Consider the following 17,377-nt stretch of genomic DNA (forward strand, 5'->3'; position numbering starts at 1 on the left):
GTCGTGTTCCAAAAGGCGGCGCCGTCGCGCACGCAGAGGTTGGCCGAGCAGCGCACGGTGTCGTTCACCAGCCTCACGAACTGGCCCCACGTGGCACGGGCCCTGACGGTACGCCGGGTAACAGCGGTCCTTCTGCGGCCAGTACACGTGGCGCACGGTACAGTCGCACGCCGCCTCGCCGTACTCGTTGACAAGCACCTCCATGCCGGCTGGGCAGAGCGCCGAGGCGTTGCGCGGTCGGCACGCGCCGTTGTGCAGCACCTCGCCCGAGGGGCACGGCTTGGGCCGACACGCCGGCTTCCGGCTATCACGGTCCAGCACAAACCACTCGTCCTCCGCGCAGTCGCCGCGCAGCATGAGGAACTGGCAGCGCCCCGTGTCTGCGTTGCGCGCCATGTACGGCACGCCGTCGCACTCGGGCACGAAGCCGTCGCCGTCGTCGCCGGCCCGGGGACCCAGCGTCTCCTGTTGGTCCGGGAAGAAGATTTGGCCCCTATCCGGCTTCGCCGCGGGCGTCGCCTCGGAGCCCGGCGTGGGAGGTTCCGGTTCCGGCGTCACTGTCTTTGGCGTTGCCGAGGTCGGCCCGGCGGCTTCTGGCTTGACGCTGCTTGTGTCCGGCTTTGGCGTCGTCTTACTCGTCAACACCGGCTTTTCGGTGGTCGAGGACGGGGCGGCGAACGCGAAGGCGGTGGGACGGCGCTTCCCCGCGACCGACGTTGACGGGAGGCCCGAGAACGAAAACCCCCACGCACGCCAGGCAAACGGGCGAAGAGGCGTGGCACTGGCGCTTCCGAGCAGCACCAGCACCAGCACCAGCGCCAGCACCACGCCTCGCAGGCAGGACATGACGCTCGTTCTCGCTGGAAGGCGACGCTGGCAGTCTGGCCGAGCGAGTGAGCGCAGTCTGGACGGAACGAGGCGATCAGTGACTGACGCTCACTAGCGGACTTCTGCGCCCCGGGCCTCGCGGTGCCGGCGCGGCGACTGAGACCTCGAGGGCGGTGGTACCGGTTATTTGGTGCTGCGACGGGAGCGCCATCTCCGATAAGGGTCGAGTGACGTCACGGTCCGGTTTGGGATATTCCGGACAGCGCTTCTCCGTCAATTACCGCGAGGCCCTTGAAAAACCGCTACCAAAATGAGAGCCAGTTCGAGTTGCGTTAGTTCCGAGCTGTCGCATCTCACTGATGTTACGGTTTGTTGGTGCGCTTGCCAGTGTAGGTGGGAAGTCCATTGCTCAATCCCGAGTTTGGTAGGCTTTTCCTCGACCGTCTCCTGCCATGGAGATGGCAGCAACGAGAGAGTGGCGGTTTTGTCGCGGGTTACCGGTGCGCTAACCAGGGCCCGCGGCGGCGTGCGCGCGGGTACGGTCTGCCTTTAAATACATCCTTCCGTTCAGTGACCCACCCCGAAGGCATAGGCTCACTCTGGCCGCCGGAGCAGTCCTCAGACTATCGGACCCGAGAAAGCGGGATTGGTCCGCTACATCTGTGCTTGCTATGGCGGACATCCTGACAGAATGTGCGCGGTGGACTTTTCTGCAAGGCTGATGAAGAAATGGAGCCTCTTCGGTGTGTGGAACACGGTATGCACGCGTGTCCTTGCCACCTAACCGAACATGCCGAGTGATGAAGCATCAAAATAGTTTGGGCTTCCACGTATGACGATACTTTCAAGCATAAACCATGGGACGCGACAGAGGGTAAAGGTGGTGAGGAACGCATCTCCTAACTTTTTTTGTAATTTAACATTGCGCCTATGACGAAGCATGATAAGAAAACCAGCTTAGAAGTCTGGATGTCCGACAGCGTTTGAGCCGTGGTGGAAGCAATGAGCAGCTGTAAGCTTGCCATGGTAGGGTAGGGTGGATGAAGGCCGTCGTATGCCGCGCCGTCGTAGTGTAGATGAAGGAGCGGTCTGTTTGGGTTGCAGTCTCCATTGACACCAAGCTAGACATCCATGCCAGCAGGGATTGTGGTGTAAATGGTAGCAGGAAGAAAAAAGAAAACAAATTAGGCCTTTCCCTTGCAGAGCATCGGGATATAACGCATCGGAAAGTTATGCAAGCAAACAGCGACAACTAAACCGTCTCCCCCGAACTTTCCCACCCTGGCGGCAGGGCACATGCGAGGCAAGAACGGCGCGGCAGTACCAAGCTGCCGGCCCTGACCGTAGGCCACGACACTGCCATCACGTGTCGACCGCCCCCGCGCGAGGCGTGCTGCGTGGGTGGGGCCCGCCACTTACCCGCCGCACGATCGCCGGCGGCGGCGGCGGCGAGGTCCGGCTCGTCGCGTCCGCCGCCGTCTCGAGAGTCCGGGAGATCGAGATGCCGCCGCGGCCGGCCGCGGACGGGCCGGCGGTGTGGGCGGCGCGTCAGGGGTCCGCCAAGATCACTTTCAGAAAGATGTGACCATGGGATGGGGAATGCGGCCTTTTCCCCACTTTGCTAGCACTGCTCAGCGGCGCCGCGCGACATCGTTCCCGCAGATATGTTCATCTGTACTGGGTAAGGCGATCAAGACCTTTCCTGTCGGGAGGATCGGGCAGAATTAGCAGCTAAAACGCGCCCGGACCGCCGGTTGGATACTCTTTGCTCGGGTGGGGGTCAGTTTGAGCCCCCTTGAGATCTCAGAAACTAAGAGAGCTAGAGACACCAAATTCACAGGGTGTGCTGGCCTGTACGTGAACTCACTTGGGACAAATTTCGAGGTTCCTAGGTGGTTCCTGGGTGGTTTTTTGGTCACCGTCGGGTCAAATAAGGTCAAACAAGGTCAATCCTCAGGTTGGTGTCCAAAGTGCCCCAGAACCTAGATACCTGCTTTAAGCAAACGGTCACATGCTCTTTTAAGGTCAGTGACGTTTGGGCTTTCGAAAGTCATGGTGACCAAAATCATACCACGCCGCTTTAAGTTTTGCATTGAAAAAGAGGCGAAATTACGCCAGATGGTATGACCACAAAGACAAAACGTTGAATTGGGCCATTTAAAGGCCAGTAAACTGCCCTGACCGACCCTTAAGAAATCCATGGAAGATGTATAATACGGTTCAGAAACTACCCCAGCAAGCTCTAGAGTAATAAAACAGGTTGGTATTGACCTTGGTCTGACCTTCACACCTTACCCTAGCTCAATGAAATTTTTCATTCACTTGTTGTGTTGCCTGAGAAAGCATCTCAAAGACGTATGGGTTCGTCTAATATTCCGTTCTTGCATTAAATTGAACGATTCCCCAGCAGTTGACTTCACTGCATCAATGACCTGCCGTAGGCCAGCGACCCCACAAGGTACATGTAAATTTTTGATACCAAACGATCCGCTATTCAACTGTTTAAAAGCTGTGCAAAATTTGGCGCAGCTACGCCACACCAGTTGGTAAACCATCCCGGAAAAACCTTAGGGAGTCAAATTGACCCCCACCGGGGCAAGTGTTAAGACTTCAAGTCAGAATAGGTTTCGCAACCATCGGTGCATCTCCCACGCATGCAGCCATGCTGCCATAGCTGAAAGTCAGTTGTTTACAGCGCCTGTCTTCCAATTCATGAACCCGTGGGAGGGGGGGGGGGGGGGCACGAGTCGTTTTGGAAACTTGGAAACGGTTTTTCCCATGACCATCCCTGACCCTGAGATGGCCTGTGGCCGGTGGTAGTGGCCGCATTAAAGGTCAAATGATGTCAGAGGGCGGAACAGACCTTGCCGAGCATTGCAGCACGCTAAGCTTTCGACGTAGCATTCTGTCATTGACCCAAAAATTTAATTATCGGATGATGGGGTGAAAGCTTTTGCAGACGCTCTTAGAGTGGTCACGGGCCCCAGAAACCAATGCAATCGAGGGTTCGGACTAAATCTTTAAAAAATATATTGAATTGCCCCAGTAAATGGCGCCGGGGCTGAAGCGCAGTTTCGCAAAATGAACTAGGGGAGCGTGAACAGTGAAAATGACAAAACCTTTCTATTCAGTCATTCCCACTTCCTTCTCAAATTTGGCACGACCTGGAGCCCCTCCCCTCAAACTGAATAGGAAAACATATCCCTGTGCCAGATGCCTGTTTACAGCTAAGTGATAGCCAGTACACCCCGCTGGTTCGGAGAGCTTAACGCCGAGGGATTGAGGGCAAGGGTAGGTCCATGAAGGATACCGCACTTAGTCATGTTAATCCCAGCGATGAGATTGGCCATCACACAAGCGTGCTGTATAAACGAGAGAGTACTGGTGGCGCTGCGAGGATCTAGTTTTTGCCCGGTGTAAAAGTACCCGGATGCCTTTATCGAAACGAATATCAGTAGTCATGTTCATTTCGATAAAGGTATGTAGCTGAAATCTCAATGCATGCTGTTGTCCATTCTCCTGGTTATTCTAAGACGAATATTGGTTTTGGTATCGTGTTATTTGTAGCATCGTGCGCGACGCTTTAAAGCTGTGGTCATGATCACGAGTGATCATAGGCATAGCTTGAAACATTGCGCATTGTTTACAGAGGTAAAAAAGCTGTTAGGTCACAGGATATGATCAGTGACAAAATGGACACTCTTGGCAGCCATTTGGGACAAAACCGCAAAAAAGAAATGGAACTGCAGAACCATCCCAGATAGACAAACTTAGGGCTTAGTATTGGTCTCTATTCGCCAACGTTTGCAGCATGAGCTCGTATAAAGCACATGTCGAACACATGAACTAGAGCAAAAACATTGACGTTTCGCTGTATAAACAAATTGGGTGACAAATGCTTCCAAACATAGTAACATCATCAGGATTAGTCAAGGTGACAGAAATATGCTAGAAATCATAGTATATCAGTGCTTACGTCACAGATCATCGGTGACAGTGGTTTCCGAATACCTTCAGATCGGGGGTTTTCGGATTTTTCAGCCAGGAGTGACTTCGCATACTAAATAGCATAAAACCAAAGAACTAGGGTTTTTACCAATCATAAGAATCGTGGCTGGCTTTAGCATCTTGTGGCGAACGTGATCAGTCTGTCACGCGATGTTTGAAATCGCCCTGCTAGTTGAGACAGATTACTTTGGATACTCGCCGCGCGGTTATGAATTGGGCTCAGTGGGAGGATGTAGGCTGCTGTTGCTTGTGTTCGTGTCTTGAGAAGTTCTCTGGGTTAAAGGACGCAGCTTATCGTCAGCTTCCTTTAAGGCCCTGTGCTGCTTTTCGAAGAATCTGCCATGGAGGGTGTCCCTGGTGGCAGCGTTAGAAAGTCATGCTGCTCTAGGAGGCTTTTTGTTTATGGATAACCGAACTAAAGCTTCAGAGGTTAACGGAGGACGTCGAAGTGACAGCGTGTCAAGGTTTCTTCCAGGGGCCTCCTGCCGCTGAGAGGAACAGCGGCCTTGGGGTAGGAGGCTGAGCATCGCCAGTGTAGGCCTCGCACGCTGCCCGCCGCACCTCAGATTAAGTGAACTGACCAGTTGACATGTGTGAAATACCACGCTTTTCATCGTCATTATATTCCATGTAGAGCTAAATGAGGCATACGCCGATGGTTTTTTTCAGGTGGTTGTAAATGTTTGTTGGTAGAAGAGTAGCTTGTAGGCTTGTAGGACTATAGCGATACGGTTTTGCGAAATATATGGGAGTGGAGGAAAGTGGAGGACGTCCAAGAAAAAACAGTGGCTGAGCTTACCTCCAAAATGTGCAATCAAAATAGTTTTCTGCTCAACTTTGACGCACTTTTTCAGAGTTGGGAGCGGGGGCGGGGATTCGCAAAAATAGTTGCGGGGCTGGGCTGACCCTTGAAAAGTGATAAATGACAAAAAGAATGAATAAAACATGAGAAACAAAAATCGGAAACTGCACCCATCGATGGAAGGCACCATTCTCACAAACTGAAAACGAAACTATACCCGCGTAAGGCTCGCTATGCTACACGCATGTCTAAATCTTATGATTGTATTAGATCAGTCTCAACCATCATTAAATGCTTGATGGGTTGATTAAGGTCCTCCAGTTCAACAGCTGCTCTGGAACCAAATCCAAACTGACAGTGATTATTTTGAAAGAAACGTTGAACACCAGGTAGTGCTTGTTTGATCTGAATCGGTCTCCGCACAGTCACACACGCACACACACACACACACACACACGCACACATACACGTACACACGCACACACACACACGTACATTATATGTATTTTTGAAGGCAGTTGGTTAATGAGCGGCTGCATTTCCGTGTGAAATTGATAATCGACCCTGCTGCATATCACATAGTTGTGAATATCTGCCTACCAGGTATGTAACCGGGGTCCACTCAAAGAACCCAACAATGACCTTGGGACAAAAGTGTTGCTGACGGTGGCCAAGTATTAATGCGTAGTTGGTGCCACCTGACAGCCCTACAACGCCTGTAATGTTGTGTTACCCATCACATCCAATTACACGCCCTGCTTTTTGTGATGGATCTCTTGAAAAATTGGTAGCCATAAAATTTTCACCCATGAGTACCATGGTGATGATGTCAGATTCTAACAATTCGGGCGTGTTCTGGTTAGACTTAATGTGCATGAATGCAATAGATATGGTTTCATCAAATATTATTTACTAGATTTGTATGCATCTTTTTTCCTTTTGATGTGAGGGTAATGTCATTGGATACGTACAAGTAAAAATATTTACTGCATGACGAGCATGACAAACATGATGTTTGTTCAGGGCGCTTTCAATATCCCTCGCTCTGATTCGCCGTTATTGATGACGCAGACTGGTAGGGGAGGTGGATCGATGACACTCCTTCTCCAAGGCGCTAGGACACTAAGGGAGATAAAGGCTCGCGGAAAGGAGGCAGTAGACTGGCCTCAAGCAGACCTCGCAATTGGGAAGAAGTTTTACGTTTCTAGATAAGAAATAGGTCAAGGGTCAAATTTTCCTGGACATTGAATATCCTGCCAGTTTTACATGCCTTTGTGTGCGAGACCATTCGCTCTATTGACACGAAACCTTAACAAGCGGTTTTTTTTTTGCTTTCGACCGTCATTGTGTGTAGATGTATGCTTTTAGAATATATTTATCTTGTAGGGTTCCGTTAAGGCTACAGTGTCGGCCACCTCCTGCACCGTTCCTTTATCACCGTGCAGGGTTGCTAAAAAAACAAAGCCTTTCAGAAATCAGGAATGCTAGGAACGGCTTTTTTCGTGTGAAGACATACGCAATGGATGACCGAGAGGCTACCAAAAGTGGCTTTGTGGACTGCACACTGGCCTGTAGCCTGCGGTCAGGTGGCCGGCTTTGTGGACAGCACACTGGCCTGTAGCGTGCGGTCAGGTGACGGCTTTGTAGACGGTACACTGGCCTGCAGCGTGCAGTCAGGTGACCGGCTTTGTAGACGGTACACTGGCCTGCAGCGTGCAGTCAGGTGACCGGCTTTGTGGACGGTACACTGGCCTGCAGCGTGCGGTCAGGTGATCGGCTTGTGGACAGTACACTGGCCTGTAGCCTGCGGTCAGGTGGCCGGCTTTGTGGACAGCACACTGGCCTGTAGCGTGCGGTCAGGTGACCGGCTTTGTGGATGGTACACTGGCCTGCAGCGTGCGGTCAGGTGACCGGCTGCACGGCAGTGTACACTCCTAACGTTCATTTACTAAATCGTTCATAGGTCCTGATTAATGTTAAAAGCGCGCAAAAGCACATGCACCTTCGTTTCCAGATCAGAAGCAACTAAAGTACACATAGCCCAATATCCCTGTGTTCCATAACACCTGACGCCCAAGACCACTGATGTTCAAAAAACTAAGTTTCAGCTCCTAATGTTCATGAACTCAAATTACCCAATAGACCATAATGTTTGGAACCAGTAGCACATCTTATTCTTTAATAGTTTACAACCGCTGATAGTTAATACCCCCCCCCCCCCCCCACAGTCTTTAACTCAAAGCTCATACCCGCTAGGAGTTCATAACCCTTACTATCAGCTGACAGCACGCGATCGCAGACGCGCTATTTTTGTCATACTGAGCCACGTGCTCAAATCCGCACCCTGCAGAGGTCTGTCACATGACAGGAGCACAGCTCATCACGCAGGACCCAGGCGTCTCGCCAGATGGCGACCTGACGTCATGAATGCATTGCCGCTGCATAGGGCGATTGTCTGCTGCAACAGGGAAGCGTGGGCTCTCCACGTCATAAGTTTGAAAAATGTACAGTTATTGGCTTAGAGAAGTCATAGGCTAACATAATCCAACCGTACCAGGAAATGAGCGGAAACTGACCGTCGCTGAGCTTCCCTGAAGAGACTGCGGGGGTGCCTCGCTCCGCTCGGCAACATCCGCCTTCTTTCCTCGCTCAGCGTTCCATCTTGGATTCCTGCAACGCCCCATCTCCCGAGGCCAGGCCACGTACATCAGCCAGGGACGGGCTTTAGTGTCCCGGTGGCAGGAACTTCCACCCCCCTCCCCGAGCGCTCGCACGCGTATCTCTCCTCCATTGCATACCCATGAAATGGTCATTGCCGGCCGAGATGGCTCAACCTCCAACCAAACCGACCCTTCCAGCGGCATCCGGCCTGTTTTCCCGCCCACTGCGTCACCCAACGTTCCAGCAACACCTTACCTGGCCGCGAGCGTGCCGCGGTGGTCAGCCACGAGTCGACCGCACCGCCCTGGCGGGAGTCCCGCTCCAGCACCCACACAAACCCCGGTCCACGTGTGGTGCAGCTTAGCGACGGCAGCCTCAAGGGATCGCAGTGTTGCTCCACCACTTAGCTCTCTCCTTAAGCCGTATCGTGCTGAAATGGTCACTCCCGTGCGAAGAGTTCTACCCAACGCCCGCAAAAAAATTCAGTACCGTGCCGGCAGGATTTGCGGCCCTTTAAGGAGTCAGCCGGAAGAAACGCTTTAGCTGCTGACTAGAGGGCTTGCTGCATGTTAGCAAGGTTATTGCTCCTGTATATCATAGGTTGAGCCTGATTATGTGGAGCGTGCATCCCATTATGACCAACACCAGGAAGCGGACGCAAACACAAACGAGGTTGAATGGAGTGTCCCACACGTGTATTATGTTTTAAACTGAAATAGCCATCCTGAAAGATTATTCGGTGCAGTTCGCAGCCTATCCGCCTTAAGACCTAAAACCCGCTAGTTTCTGAGCTACACACCCTCGAAAATATTCAGACTATTTCGTGCAAAATATTTCAAGAGCATCCAGGAATGCATGACGCCAAAGAAACATCGTCCAAGTCTTCCCAACTCATTTGCCATGCGGCGTTTAAAGTAAAAAGAATATAACCCTCGAGTCGCTTATATCTGGCGTTCGTGAGTACGACTTTCAGTTACAACAACAAATCAATTTTGACTAAATGTTGAACATTTCCAGACAACCACGGCTTGGTCATGTTCAAACAAATTGTTTGTACGTTTTTATCTTCAATCTACATTTGCGTGGTCCTGCGTATTTCTTTACAAGCATATGCAAATTCTGGCGAAGTTTGTGAGTCCATATTGGTTTAAAAGGAGCTCGCTAGATCACTGTTACATGAAAGCGCCGGCGATTTATTTCATGCAGTGATTTAACGCACGATTTTTTCAGTTTATCGGGTAAACTTCAGGCAGAATTGATCTCGTGTTAGCTTCTTGGTTTAAGTCCAATTATAGAAGATAATAATGAAAAGATGACAGAAAAACATGCATTAACAAACGGGCCGTATCCGGCGATGGTTTCGGATGGTGGCCTTTTACTATGAGGGGCCTCTTTGTCAATCCTGTGCCCCCCTTGCCAAGGCTCCGGCTGCACGCTTGGTTCGTTTTAAACTGCATGAAAAAATTGTGGGTCATGGTTTGTACCCAAATGTCAGGGCGTGAATTTTAGCCAAGGATAACATTCGTTTTGCAAAAGAACATGAGCAACGGTCCGTGTTGCGGTATCTGATGTAAGTACATAAAGTTAGCCCGAAAATGTTTGCGAGGAATTAAGTTCGTTAGACGATAGAACGTACACAAAGCTTTGCGGGCACATGTGTATTGAACGTTGGAATGCAGATCTTCATTGTTGACATGTCAGGCGGCGGATGAATGGTCACTACGGGGACCACCACATCCAATCGACTGGGGAGAGGAGTGAGAAGGGAATGGTGGTGGGCAGTGACAGTTGCAAAGGCCATTTCAAGTTTTATGATAACCTAACCCCTCATGAGGCGCACATTACGCCCTGAGATGACCAGGGAATGATCTCGAATCAATGGGGCTTTGCAGGATGACCCTGTAATAGGAGCGGACTAGTGGTGTAATAGATAAAAAGCACGTCCAGTGCCGATCATCCGCCGATTTTGTTGTGCTTATCTATTATCCCTCACCCTGACGTCTCTGTCGACGACGTTATCTGACGCCCCCTGAGCGCGCCACTGACGCCAGCTGACGGACGCGGCGGGAGCCAGCTCCGCCGTGGAATACGGCAGGCAGACGCCAAATGCTACCTGGTATAGATTGTTTATACACGCGCTTGTGCGGTGCGCTAAACAACTCATGTAACGTGGTTATGAGCATGCGCACTCGCACATTTTGGCAACAAAGACATCGACGCCAGGCGTTGCAGCCTCCGCAGGACGTGCTGCGTCGGCCTTGTAGTTGACACAAGACCGTGGCCAATGGGTAGACCAAAATGACGACGCATCTGAAAGAACTACCTTTGAACGTTTTAGGACATAAAATGTGCATCAAGAACATATTTCGTGCGTATATTTTACGCGTGTGCTTTACAAATTGATGATACCAATGGGCCGATCTTTACAGCGTGAAGTGGTGCTGGAATTTGGTGGTGGAACTGTAGGAGCAAATGCAGAATCCTTATTTTTAGCGTTGCTGTAAGTGTCGATCTGTCCGGATTTACTCACTAAGATTTTTAAAAAATGTTCAGTTTGATCTTTGAACTGTACAAATTAATTTTAAAACACATTAGAAACATCACTTCACGATGGTCGTTTCTGCGCGCACGGCGCCCGCCGCCTGGCGTTACTTGCAGAGCGGCCATCGTCGTTGCCGTTCGGTTGCACAAAAACTGCAACTCAGGCTATCGCTTTCCTTGCTCCTGAGAATGCGGATGCGCAGGCTTAAATCTTTTTGTGTAATTTGTTTCACTAGTCGATTCTGCAAAAAGGGACGTTCTCAGGCAAACATGGGATGGCCTCGTGCGTTTTGAAATAATTTCGACCCACTCTACTCAGCACTAATGAGACCTCTTATTTCCGGGAAAGGGTCTCGTTGAGAATAACACTGCGGGGCACGTTATTGGTCCCAGTAAGGCATTGAAGGACCATTCTGTCCCACCGCGGTGTGCCTTCCGGCTGTCATTCTGGCAACACGGGGTGGGATCCCTAGTCGACCCGGATGCCATTAGGGGGGTGCGTCACATCACATTGATCTGCTCCCTGACGCGGGAGGCCTTCTGACCCGCGCACTTGACCCCGTATCGAGGCAGGAACCCTCATGGACGCAACAACATTCCTGATCGCCGCAGGTCACATAATTGGCACATAGACTCCAACTTGACTTAACGGGCCAATGCTGGAATTGAGTTGCAGGGCCCGCCGTTCGGTACTGGGGCCTCTTACCGCCATAGGACACTACCATGGCCTCATTGTGAGCACTCACCATAAGTTCTCATGTTTCCTTTCATTGTCAGAGGGCCCCGACCGACGCAAAAGACCTCCGTCATTTGGAGTCCCGTCCCCGTCCCTGTTGAGCAAATCTTCCCCTCACCGACTCGAGGACCTTGTTGGCATAGGATATCCTGTTGGACACTGTGGACCCCGGGACGGTACAGGAGGCCCGGCCAACGTGTATTGCGGGCCCGGCCTTGTCCCTGCTGGGGAAATGGGCCCGATGGCTCAGACCAAAACGGAGCCGACTGTTTGTTGTTGGTGATCTCTGGCTGAAATAGAGGAACGTTCTGTCTCAGGGATTTCAGTCCGTGCAAGAGGTCTTCTTACTGACATCCAAGATCACGGTCCTCCTTTCGGACCGTTCAGCATTGCACGTTGGGCCATTGATCTGTGGTCTCGAGAAACCTTTTGGGCCATCAATCACCTCTCTGACTCGGGGCCACTGGCCACCAAGGGACCCTTGTTTGGCACTGTGGCCCCTGATCGACACAGAAGCCTCTCATTATGCCAGGGACCCCGAACATTACAAATCGGGGTCCCTGGCCTGGTTCCTGCTTGGAAAAAGGGTCGAAAGGACTCGGGCGGACATGGAACCGACTGTCCGGTGTTCGTGGTCTCTGGCTGACCTAGATACCCGCATCATATGGAGGGTTTCTCCAACGGTGCAAGAGGACCTCTGACTGCTATTTTAGGTCACGACCCTACGTGCCGCGATTTTTGGTGATCTACAGCTAGTCCTTCGGGCCCTTATGTCCTTTAACCGGGCTTTTCATCGTCGGTCCCCGTGGGCCGCCCGGGCCTCATCGAACACTTCCTGTCGTCGGCTCGAGGCTCCTTGCAAGCACAGGGCCCTCTGTTAGGCTGTGGCCCCTGGCGGATACAAGGGCCCCGGCCAGTGTAAATCACTGACCCCTGCTTTGTGAAGACTGGAAAGTGGACGCTCAGGCCCATGCTGCCACCGAGCCGACTCTGCGTTGCTGGTGGTGTCTGACCAACATATAGGTAGGCCCTTGTCAACTCAGAGGCTCTTAATCAACACGCAGGGGACCCTCTGCCTGGCATTTGCGTGTTCGGCACTGTAGACCGGGGAAACTGAATGCCAGCTCCATCCGCCCTTCTGGGCCCTCAAATCGGGCCCTTGGTCGCAGATTCCGAGGAGCCAAGGGGAGGGGGACGTGCCCCTCGCGCCCCCTGCCTACTACTGGTACGAACACTTCCGTTAGGAGCTTTTTCTTGATGAACATTTTTCATGGTACTGTTGCCTCCGCAAACTTTTGCCATTATGGGCTTTAGATTCCACGTGCTTTATTTGCCGCACATTAGCGTAAACACGTATCCTACGAACAATTGCCAGACACACTTTGTATGCATACATTTGTCCGCAACCAAACTTTACAAAGTGGGTTAAATCCATGTAGAAACCTGTTTGTTGATTATTTTGGGTTAGGTGCTGTCACTTTTCACTTCGCATCTGCTACACATCATGTAAACCTACACTCCTTCCTCTTAAGTTGCGCCTTTACATGTGACTAAAGCAGGAGTTGAAACTTGATCCGTGCCATGTTGCGGTAAATACGTGCCTGGGCTTGTGCTCGGGAAGTAGTAGGCCCCAGACGTTGAAATTTATCTCCCAGATCTGACTAGCACATCGTAATTCCGACAGCAGCAATACCTGGGGTAAGACTTACGACTATGTTATCGGTCCACGGCCTCATCCATAAGCACAAACAATGCCGGCCTGCCACCAAGCGGTGATTGCGTGCGTCCTCATGGCCGCATGGTGGCAGCACCACATCAAGTTGACCACGGCAACGACCAGGAGCAGCGCAACAGAGCACTACCCGGACCATGCGGCAGCCTGAGACGCTGAAAGGGTCTCAAAACGGTTACAAACATCCAAACTCATCATCAAAGCCAGCGGGGTTGATTACCGCATCAACTTACGTTCGGCAAGCAGCGCCCGAGTATCCCGCAAGGCTAGCTGCTGATTTTTTATCGCATATTATTTCATCCGATGGTGCTCAGAAATTACAGAATTAAGCGTTGGAGGATTATAAATAGCATAATTTTAAGCTTTATATCTACTTTGCTTATCAACATCCATTTTACTTTTGCATTTACAAATTACGAACATTTTTTGCACGCCACCGCCCTTCTGCTGTGGCACTGGCTGTGCAACGAAAATGACGCATCTGTGACGGAGGCAGCGCCATAAGTTCCCTGTCGGCATGGTTCATGTAATTTAATACATTCCTTTCATTTTTAAAATATCAAATATTTTTATTAGTTTTAATATTAGTTTATTACACAAAGAAACGCATTGCTTCATGACTCGCAAAAAATAACAAAAAATGGCTGTATACTGTTTTACTTAAATATACCGCTAGGTTAGCCATTATATTTGTTACCTGCTAGAGGAAAATGGTTTCGGGTTAACGTGAAACAGCCGTTGGCACGTAATGCATTGTAGTCTGGTTAGCATCTGGGAGTGGTGGGGCGCCCGCGGTTTCGATCGTGAACGTGGCCGGGAGTCTGGGCTAAGGGGTTAATCTGGCCTTGATCTGATTGGTGAGGATTGACCGGAAGCTTTGATACAGCTTGGATTACGTTCCATGAAGGTGAGGTCAGACTTAAACGAGTACACGTTACGCATAAAGTGTCTGGTGTGCCAGCGAAAAAAGATGACAACGCAGTTGTAAAAATATTTAAGCACACACACGTCGCAAATACCAGCGCTAAGTTCAATGGATGGTCGGCAGTAGCATAAGTGCATGAGAGTTAATATTTGAGGTAGTTTCATGTTTTTTGAAGCAATCGATGGCAAACATCCAAAAACATGTTTCATGAAACAAACGTGGTAAACATTTGGCATGATTTGTCCTAGCGGGAACTCAATGCACTTGCGGTGAGGCTCAGCACATCAGTGCCTCGTCTGCACCCAGTGTTTAGTATGGTGAATGGTGTCAGCTGTCATATTTGCTTTCCAAGGGTCTAATGCCTATTGGTGGCCAGCAAACTTTTTGAGGATATGTCAAATTGGGGGTCAGGGTATGTATTGTTACCTTATGTTAAGAAAGAGCATTGTACATCAATCATCATTTTTAAGGCAGAACATATCATAATTAATCGTAAAACTTAAACACGACATCATGTACAGTGATTTTTTCTAACGTTACGGAGCAATGTATACCTACACCCCATTTTCCTGTAAACTTTATGTTCCTAAAGCAATTTTAGGCAAGCACAATTGGAACTTTAGTGCGGTATGACTTGTTTTGAGCTCTGCAGAACTCAGACGAAAAATTCTCTGGTGCAGTAGATTGGGTTTTGGAGGCTGACTAAATATATTTGTTAAACCTGGCAAGTTGTGAATGTGTAAACAATTCTGGGAACTCATAGGCATTGTCACTTTGATACTCTTCTCAGCTGCATATTCATCTGGAATGATTACTGTCATGATGAAAATGTAACAAAATAGTACATGTATGTGTATTGTGTATATGTTTAATTATTTAAGTGATTTTTCTAGGCATGATCTCTTCAGATTGTTTAAGGGATGTTTCAGTTTAAAAGTTCTTATATCAAACTGCTCGATGTTTGGCTTTGGGTTCTGAGTGTTTCCTAAGCAATTTTTGTGCAGTGAGTGTGCCCTGAACCCAACACTAAGTTGTTTGTGGTTACCCAGTTGAATGGATAAGGAATTCATACCTAGAATACAGTTGTGATGACTGGCTGGTCCAGCATCCCCCCTCTCCCAGACCAAGGAATGAGTCAGATATGTGTCATATTAAGCTTGAATCATGACTAAGGGTGGTCTGGAATGTTGCCTTGGGGACTAGGCATGGCTCTAAGCAGGCAAAAATTACAAAAGACACTGTGATTAAAAGAGGAGATTATCAAATTTCATAACTTCCATTGACCTAAGAAGTGTCCTTAAGCACATGTTGTGACATCCAGATCAACTTCAAAATATGCCTGCATCAAGGCCATAACTGCAAGTATACACCCCACATTCTTGGGAATCCTCTCAGAAGCCCATTGGCATGTATGACACAGTTATATGCCCATTCCTATTCCCCATTCTGGGATGCCATCCCCCATGCACAGACATTGGTATTTATAGACTGATGATGGCAGCTTCCAGGCATAATTTACATGACAAATGCCAAGCCTCTTAACACCTGCCTTCAATGTTTAAACATTGACAGGCTTAGTACCTTAAAGCGAAGTGTGGCAGGGATGGCCCATAAATAAATATGTTAGTAGACTTGAAACTGATTGGGATGATGCAGTGACTCATCAAAATGATTTTTAACTAATCGCTGATCTGCGTCCATATGTGTGCACGTGGAAAGAAGCGGTCCCGGTCCTTGCGGCCTGTGCAAAGCAGTCCGCTCATCGCCTTCCTGCAGTGTGATGTATCAGTTGCAGTGTAACAAGGGAGCATCTTCTCGGACGTGGCCGTATAATTCTCTGGCACGGCATTGATACGCGCTGTGCCACGCTGTGCCTGAGTTACGCTCTACTGGCATGTCGGGCTTCTGCGCGTATGGCCAACATCGGGCCAGCGCCCCTCGTCAAGGCCCGTGGGCTGGAGCGGGTCACCTCACGTCTTCGCTCATGGTACAGCGCCGGCGTGTGGGGTTCTTGTAGAGCGCTGATATGACAATTACAGAGGTTGGTGCCACGGCGAGTGTAGTCATGACTTACGTGGGAAGACGCGACACTCTGCTCTGGTTCTTGTGGCGTCTGTTGCGAGGCGTTTGATTTTGACGCAGCAGTTTTTGTAGCAGTTTCTACAGGTTCGGATTTATAGCCGCGAGTTTTATACCTCGTGCGCTGTTTGGCTTCATACTCCGGCGGTAAAGGACCGTGTTGCGCAGCCCCTTGCAGGTAGATGGTATTGTTGATTTGACAAACACTGGAATGGTGAACGTCATCAGGGGCACGAACCCTGGACCTTTCAAAGTAATGTTCAAATACTATACCAAGTAAGCTAATGAAGAATCAACGTTAGCAGTTTCAGTGCTTGTCAGATGAACATATGATCTACCTGCAAAGCGGCTGCACAGTACGATTATTCACACCCGAGGTGTAGAAAAAAACTAGCTCGCTATAAATATGTCTGCAGTTTTGTCATGGTCATGGTGGCATGGCCGCTCCGTGCATGCACGGTGCATGCTACTTTACCGTTATCTTACCCAGAATGCGGGAAGGAGCCTTCAAGGTGAACGGTGTCGGAGCGAGTTGTCGTGGTCCAATTCTGAGGCATCAGCAACACACCTGGACTTTATAAGTAAAGTCTAGCCAAGAGTGATGCAACGGCGCGTGATGGGACCGTTCGTCAGAAACGGTCCTTGGCAGGTACCGAGGAGAGCCATGCCAGGCGTGCTTTCGGTCTCGGCGGTGGGGGAGGGCGAAACAAACTTGAATGATCCCCGCTCACTGCCAACTGGCTCAAAATTTTTGGATTATTCTAGGGTTTAAAAATGCTCTGAAACTGAATTGTTGACTGCTTGGCGTGCTTCTTATTCAAGTAACATAGGAGCTGGCCGCAAAGCTAGGTGAGGGACAGACGTTACCGGTTTGGAAGAATAAAGGAAATTTGCCCACGACTGATGGTGTTAGACCTCAGCGGTGGTGAACAATTTAGGAGATTCGTCACGATTGATGCATTAATGGCTAGTTAATGCAATGGTTGAGTATGCATTACAACTTGGAACCTGTCAAGAGTCCTCAGCACGTGGCGTGATCGGTATAGTTGCTTGCTAGGTGCAACA

General features: G+C 50.0%; 1 protein-coding gene across 1 annotated transcript in view; it reads left to right on the forward strand.

Annotated features, from left to right (window-relative positions):
• The first annotated feature begins 14,086 nt into the window (after positions 1–14,086).
• The window catches only part of milt (trafficking kinesin-binding protein milt), a 58,273-nt gene continuing 54,982 nt past the window's right edge, over positions 14,087–17,377 (forward strand). Inside the window, exon 1 of the mRNA XM_037229790.1 lies at positions 14,087–14,215. The gene's annotated coding sequence lies outside the window, so the exon portion shown is untranslated. The remainder of the gene's footprint in view (positions 14,216–17,377) is intronic.

Source organism: Pollicipes pollicipes, unplaced genomic scaffold (assembly GCF_011947565.3).
Source record: "Pollicipes pollicipes isolate AB1234 unplaced genomic scaffold, Ppol_2.1 Scaffold_6138;HRSCAF=7277_pilon_pilon_pilon, whole genome shotgun sequence".
In the NCBI taxonomy this organism is placed as follows: domain Eukaryota; kingdom Metazoa; phylum Arthropoda; class Thecostraca; order Pollicipedomorpha; family Pollicipedidae; genus Pollicipes; species Pollicipes pollicipes.